This window comes from Miscanthus floridulus, chromosome 8, assembly GCF_019320115.1.
Source record: "Miscanthus floridulus cultivar M001 chromosome 8, ASM1932011v1, whole genome shotgun sequence".
Lineage (NCBI taxonomy): Eukaryota > Viridiplantae > Streptophyta > Magnoliopsida > Poales > Poaceae > Miscanthus > Miscanthus floridulus.
Window position 1 is genome coordinate 51,497,376 of NC_089587.1, and position 8,061 is coordinate 51,505,436.

Here is an 8,061-nt window from a genome sequence, read left to right on the forward strand (position 1 = left end):
GCTGGTAAGCTTACTGCTTACCTGTACAGGGCAGCCGAGGGACCAACAAGTGGTATCAGAGCCGTACAAGCGTCGTCGCCGGACTAACCGCTAGCGATGACGGACGGTTTGGAGATGGGCGACAGCAGCGGCGCTGCTGTGGCTGCCCAGCCACAACATGAGGTCATCGTGAGCACGGTGCGGGAGGTCAGCGGCACCAGTTGGCCGACGCTGACTCGCACCAACTATGATGAGTAGGCGGTGACTATGAAGGTCAAGCTCAGAGCCCGACGGCTCTGGAATGCCATTGACAAGGACACCGACAACGAAGAAGACGAAATATCAGCGATGGAGGCTATCCTCGCTGCTATGCCAGCGGAGTACAGGGAGCCGTTGGGGGTAATGGGGCATTCATCCCAATTAACTAATATCCAAAGCCACTCACATATCTGAAGTAAACCTGTAATTGTAAGTACTCCACTAGGCACTTTGTCAAACGATAATGATAGGATGAGGACGTCCGTTCGAACGGATGGATAGACTCTGACCCGCCCACGTCTGTACGTACCGTCCACCTGCGCACCCCTTGGAAAATATCAACCACCCGTTCCTCTCTCGTCCGCATACGTGCCTTGGAAAATATCAGCCACCGCTCCTCTCTCTCGTGCCTCCCGGCCTACGCTTTCTCTCGCTCTCGCATGCCTCCAACGCTACTCCTTCCATCTCTCTCTAGCTACGGTGCGAGTGAGCGTCCCGTCATAGTGGCCTCAGCACGAGCGAGCCACGACGCGGAGGACCAAGTGGCCCTCGACATGGCGTTGCAACGGAGCCAATGACCCTAGTCAAGGGCGGACCAGCGCGACAGGCCCATCACGAGTGGCTCTCCGATAGATCTGGCTCTCTCTCCTAGTCATGCGGGCGCTGCCTCCTTATCACATCGCGCAATCACCGTCGCCACCTACAAGTATCACCCGACTGCTGCCTACAAGCGTCGTAGGGCCGCTGCCTTCGGTGAACTCCACACGCCGACGAGCCTCTATTCTCCCAAGCAGCAAGGAGATGTTGCGCTGCGCTGAAAGCGCATGTTGTTTCAAGTATTTCTGATGTTTCAGAGGTATGTTGCAAATACTTCATATGGATGTTGCCACTAGTAGGAATATCCACTTCTATGATGATCAACTTTCATCACTGAATGAGCCAAATTCGTCATAATTTCAGTTTTATGACGAATTTACGATGAAAATCGGTTCGTCATAAAAGTCGCGTCACACTTGAAATTCTATGATGATTTTCGCAAAACATCATAGAAGTGGCTTGATCTGTGATGAAAATAAAATATCATAGAACTATTTTGGCATGAGTGGCAGAGGGGCTGCCACGCTGGTGGGTGCTTTCGTTGGAGATGCTTTCTATGTGTACATGCTATAGCCGGTTGCATTGGAGATGGTTCGGGTACGTGTCACCTTCTTATTCTACAACGTGGCCATCTCTGGTTCTTGCACATTTCAAGTTCTTACTAGACCACGTGTCATGTTCCTGTTGTTCCACATGTTAGTTTTCTATGGGCACACGTGTCGTGTTGCGGTTGGATCACGTGTCACTTCTTCATTGGACCATGTGGCATATTTTTATTGGTCCATGTGGCCGTTTCTTATTCGACCACGCGTCACGGCACTGTCCATCCATGTTTTGCATTTTACTCGACCACGTGGCTTGATGACATCCTTCCACGTGTTGGATTTTTAATGGCCCACATGTCGTGCTCTGGCTATTTCACGTGTCATGCACTAGTTCCTCCACGTGTCGCATTTTTATTTGATCACATGGCATGTTAGGTTCTACCACGTGGAGTACAATCAATTCTTCAAAGAAGTAATTCGAGATTGTCACAACTGCACAGATTGACTATATAACAATTCAGCCTGGCAATCAAATAACCACAATTAACATTTCATACGGCAGCAGCGAACCACTGATAGAGTATCACAACATCAAACCATCACATGCGTCCACACAACAGACCATAAATGTTCACCGCATCAAGCCACAGGAGTTGAAGACAGAGAGTTAATTATCCAGGAGAGCTTAAGCGCAATGACGAGCTTACTGAGCCTATTGTACTCCTCATGTTGCTGTTGCTTGAATTCCTCAAGCTCCCTTTCAGCCTTTTCTATCCTCACCTTTCAGTTCATCCACTAGTTCAACTGAGCTCAGATGTACTTTCATGTTCACCAGCAAGCTGCTCCTGAAGTGTCATCTTCGCCGATGTCTCTGCTCTGATGGAGCTTCTCAAGATACCCGCATTCTTCAAAAAAGGTTTTTGCTGCTTGCCTAGGAGGGGCGCTTGCCCTAGGTAGAGGCAGAGAACCTTAGAAACAACATCAACACTAGTCATTGGTTGCTGCCCATCAGCAATAGGTTCTACTTACATACCTTCCATAGCTTCATGTAAAATTCAATCAGTAAAACATTATGTTACAGATAGTGGAAGAGGACTTCAATTGAAAATCCAAGAGATTAATTCATAACAAGTAATGCACTATGACTTCCTTAGATGACTGCTGATAGAGATTACATAAGCACTAATGCATAGGTATTTTACAGCCTACTGCCGATAGAGATTACATAAGCACAATGTACATGTACCATATTGAATGGTGTAAAATTGCAACTACAAAATTAAATGATGTTGCCACATTAGGCTCCTGCTACGTTTCCTTCTTTTATGGTAATAGGTTTCAGTAGATTTTAAGGAAAGCAAATGAAGGTACTTACTAACTGCTGCTCTTGCAGCATCGCTCAGGCCCTTTTTTGTACTGGTATAGAAGTCATTGAAGACTTCCACAGCATTAAGCATCATCATCAGGTCGACCATGTTGTTCAAGTCCTAGATCATCATGTTGTTCATTCAAGTCCTTGATCATGTTCTGCGGCCTTCCTCTTGTTCTCCTTCTGTTCACATTGCACATGAGTTTCTGTTTATATATAGGGAGAATTGTCTGTTGGACATGCAAAGTAATGGTCATTTGCTGGCGGACACCCCTGTTTTGAGCAGTTTGCTAGAAGACACTCTGGTTCGATGAAATTAGGCCATAGGACACCACGGACCTGATTGCAGCCGGTTGAGGAGAGAGAAAATTTTGTTTTGGACATCCGGTGCCCCTAAGCCACAGTTGGGTCCTGCCCCTTCTCCCTCTCACTGACTGTGCGGGCCCCACCTATCATCTTCTTCTTCCTCCTCTTCTCCTCTTCTCTTCTTCCATTGCTGAGCAGCAGCCACCGCCATCGACCAGCCTCGACCACGCAGGCGCACGGATGAAGCTGGCGAGCTGCCGTAGCCGTGGCCATGCAGGCTTGCGGGCGAGCTGGCGAGCCTCTGCCGCGACCACGAGCACCACGTGCGAGCAGCCGCCCTCGCTGCTGCTATCGGCGATAGGAGAGCCGAGGTGTTTGCGCCCACGCCCCCATGCGCCGACCATACCCTACCGCCACCCGGTGCAGCCAGCTCTGCCCCACCTCCCACAGCCCCTTCCTCACCACTGCCCTCCCGCCCCACCACTTTAGGCCATTTGTGTCACGCTGGGGGACCTGCTCGGCGCCGCCGCCACGGCGTGGCCCATGGCCCAGCCAGCCACACGTCATGGCCCACTGAGAGAGAGAACAGGGGAGGGAGCACATGGACGTCGGCCTATAGGGCACGACCGCCGAAGCGTGGCTTGTTGGCGCAGGGTGGGGGCGTGGCCGCTAAGCATGTAGGGCCATGACGCTCCACCGGAGGCGCGAGGCTAGAGCGTGGGTGCCAGGGTGCATACGTTGGAGGCGCGGTCCTGGGCACTAGGGGCGCGGCGCCGGAGCAGGCCGTCGGAGGCACGAGGCTAGGGCACGGCGTCGAAGCGGGCCGCTAGATGCGCGAAGGTGGGGTGCGGGAGCGAAGAGGGTGGTGGGGATAGGAAACAGAAAAAAGAGAAAGGGAGAGAGGGAAGAAGAAAGCGACAAGGGCAAGAATGTATTTCACCACTGTTCTCTCTCCTCAACTGGCCGCAACTGGTCCACAGTGTCGTGTGGCCTATTTTCACCGAACCAGAGTGTCTTCTGGTAAAATGCTAAAAAGTGGTGTCTGCCAGCAAATGACCATCACTTTGCATGTCCAATAGACAATTCTCCCTTATATATATACAAAGGCAAAGAGTAACAATAAAACACAACCATCACTTACAAATGTTTGTAGCTGGACAACATAGGAGTGAGATCCTGTAGACTGGTGGTACTTCACTTTTGCACGGTTTCGCTTGTTCGTCTCAGATGTTTCCTATAGCTTCATTTGTGTTAGATTGTAGCACAAGTAGACCATAGCAAGACTAGATAGGAAATCAATGGGTTCACACACACCTTGTTCTTAGCACTAGACCAAGTCTCGACAAGTTCACACCACTGTGCATCGCTCATGCACGGGACAGAAGAGGTCGTACGGATCTGATTAGCAGGGACGCCATTGAAGTAGGTTTGCTTCAACCTATAGCGTGCCTGCCGTACCCCACACTACAATACATTCCTAGCAAGATTCTTGTGTTGGTGGGTGAGCCTTGTTAATGTCCTATCCTTGACTGTACGCATGAAGTAGTGTGAATGAAAAGTAAATCCGTTAAAGTTGCTCAAAGTAGAGTTGAATGTCAAGAGAGGGATACCCATACATATAGTTAGCCTCTCCACAAAATTCCTGTAATGGACGACACCAGAGGGCATCTTGTAATAGTTTCTAATGTGTCAAAATTGATATTTGATGCCTGACTACTACACCTGCCTCTGTGGCAAACTTGGCAACTTGCACTTGGATCATGTGGCCTTCTGTTCCCCTCGGCAATAGAGATGGGCATCCTCAATCCTCCCATTGATTTGCTCATTTTGTCTAGCAAAATTCCATGAGTTCAAGGCCTTGACTTCCTTGCACTTCTAGGCAATGGTACTACAAAGTTTTCATACATTCAGATTGTTAGAAAAGAAACATGGATATCAAATAGCTTGTGCGAATTGATTGATAGACATCTGTAAGGTAATATCAACCTAGGCAACTTTCATTATTTTATGGGTGGGTGGAGATGAGAGTTTGCTGAGAGGGCTCCTCTTTGGCATGGCTATCATTCATCTGGCCATGGGCAGTCTCTCATAGGGCTAGGTAGCTCAGAGGGCTCCTCTTTCGCATGGCTATCATCATCTGGCCAGTGGGCACTCTCTCACAGGGCTAGGTAGTGAGCCATCCCAACAAATGTCTCTAGTTAATTCATAAAGTTTGAATTGATCCCTGGATACAGGTGTCCGTGGTGATGGAGAATTATGTTCACCTACTGCTGATACCTCCACCCTTTTGCCAGCGACAGCCCTCCGAGTACGAACTCCATGAGCAAACTCTCCTGGTCATGTTGAATTCACTCGCTTGGAGTGCCTTCACCTAGGACTCATGGCAGCGTTGCCTTTTGTCCTGCTGGTAGAGCCTCCTCTATGGCTCCTTCGACACTGGACACTAAAATTGGAGATACAAACTTAAGCAAGCATGCATGTACAAATTGTATTGCTATCCAAACAGTAAAGCATTGCATTGCTATGTACCCCCCTCCGAACTAAATACAAGATAGAACAAGCACCTCAATTGCTAGGGGTACTGGCTCATCTTCTAAATCTGAATCTGTTTCATCTGTAACATCAAATCCCTCAACTACCTCCCCTGGTTCAGGGATATATTCTAAATCTTCACCGTGTCTACCCTCTGTGCTTTACTTTTTTTTGCCTTTGGAGACACAGGTTTTGGGCCCACACGTATTCCAAGTTCTTCCATCTTTCTAGATTACAAAGGCATTTATTAACTAAAGCTTCTATGGAATGTCAACACAACAAAGCAAGAGTTTACAAATAAGTGCCTAACTAGTACGTAACAACAACTTATATGGAAGTCATTAATCCAATAAAGCACATGTCAGCTACACTCAACTATAGGAAATACGTAACCCCATCACTATCTACATATCCTTGGTTTAGCCTCTACAGTAGATCACACATCATAAAAGGAATTTGGGTACCTCTTTCTCTGTGTACGTGTTCAGATCCGATCTTGTCATCGTGGTCACAGAGCTGGTGCGGCCGGCGTTGACGCAGGGTTAACATATCTGGCTCTGGCTAGGGTTTAGATCCGGTTGGTCATGGTAGGTGCCGAGGTAGGGGATCTAGATCTAGCTTGTACCATCATCGAGGCTAGGGTTTGGAAATATATGAGAGAGGGTGCGGCTGGAGAGTCAAGAGCGAGTCGAGCTGCTGTGCCGATGACGCCTAGGGTCCGGAGCAGGGTGGCAGAGGGGGCGACTAGAGAGCAGAAAAGGAGGCCATGGGACTAGGATTTGGAGTTGGAGGAGAGACGGTGCGGGTGGAGAATGGAGATGGAGGCGGTGATGACGACTCTTTGCGCTTTTATGTGGCCATCACATTACCACAAATGCCCTTGTCTGAAATCGATGTCGTGGTAAACCTATTTTCCACGCGAAGGTCAAAAGAGAGACATCTAATTTTTGGTGCGTGTTGGCGAGACTGCTCGGCAAGGTGCGAAATCAAAATTTTAGGGCATGTTGGTGGGACTACTCGGCGCGGTGCTCAGTAGAGACCAGAATTTATTCCGTGTTTTAATAGGAAATGATTACGATAAAATATTACTTACCTAATATCCGTCTTTTCATTTTTTTTCTCCTGTGCACCTATTTGTATATCCGATGAGTTAGTTGTTGCTTTTTTTGGTTTTTTCATAATAATATAAATAAACATAAAACTAAAAGAGGATGATAATAAATAAATAATTAAAAGATGCATGAATTTGACACCTAAAAATTACCAAAAAAAACCTACTCGATGTAGCTTGTTGCGTTGCATCAGCCGATTATTTTTTTATGTGTGTGACTGCATCTGCGGTTATTTGAACTAAGGCCTACAATTTGGAAGCAAGGGGAAGGCAGACCCAAGGATGGAAAACCCTACATAAATAACTAAAAGGGTATTTACACCAGAATTAGGAAGAAGAGTTGCAGGGATTTGGAAGCTCCCAAAAATCATATCATCAAGGAATCGGCTGCGTGGAGATCGGAGCTAGTTGATTCGGACGCACCAGAATCGACTTTCTTCAGATAGCGCCAGCAGATGACGACAGAGGCTACGATTGGCGTCGGGACGAGACATGCTGGACTCTACAAAAAGGGAAAGATTAGAGTCCAAGTTATCTTAAATTAGGAATTTTTTTCATTATGCCAAAGATTGTATTGAATCGTACTCGAGTAAGGTTCGTGTTTAGACTCCGGGTATAAATATCAAACCCTGGCTATTGTAAAGACATCAACCAATCAAATACAAAGTCAATTACTTTTTTTTGGCTTCGGCCACCCCTTAGGAGTAAGAGTAGAGTAGATCTCGGTGAGTTCTTTAGTAAGTACGGCTGCATCGATCCGGTCAACCTCCACTGCTTGTCTGTAAGTACCGTCATGGTTTATACCTCTGTTCGTATGGCTGCATCGATCTGGTCGACCCCCACTACGACTCTGGTATAGGCTAGTTATCGACTCTTGTCTAATTCAAGTATGGCCTGTGTGATTCTGCCTCACACCCCACTGCTTGAATTAGATCAAGGTCAAGTTATCAGCTCTACCTTAGCATGGCAGTCTCTGGTAGATTCATTAAGTTACCGATATTGCTTATTGCTTTCATTGTTTATCTAATTATAGCAATATCACTCTACCCGATTGAGATTGATCTAGATCGGCCTTACATCTTGTTTAACTCATCATTTGCTAATCTAAAACTGATCTAATCTACATCTTAAGCGATGAGTTATGTTTTTATCGACTGTTTTGCATCAATCTTGATCGTGCATAGCGTGCGGTTAAGGCATGTCCGATCTTGAGTAGATTTATTAGTTAATGAGAACCGTTCCATGGCCCGTCATCATGGCCTGTGGGATTCTGCCTCTCACCCCACTATTGGCACCGTGGAGTGGGTATCGTTAGTTGGTAGACCTGTTCCTAAGAAGGCAAGACCTTAACTGTGCGCTATGCC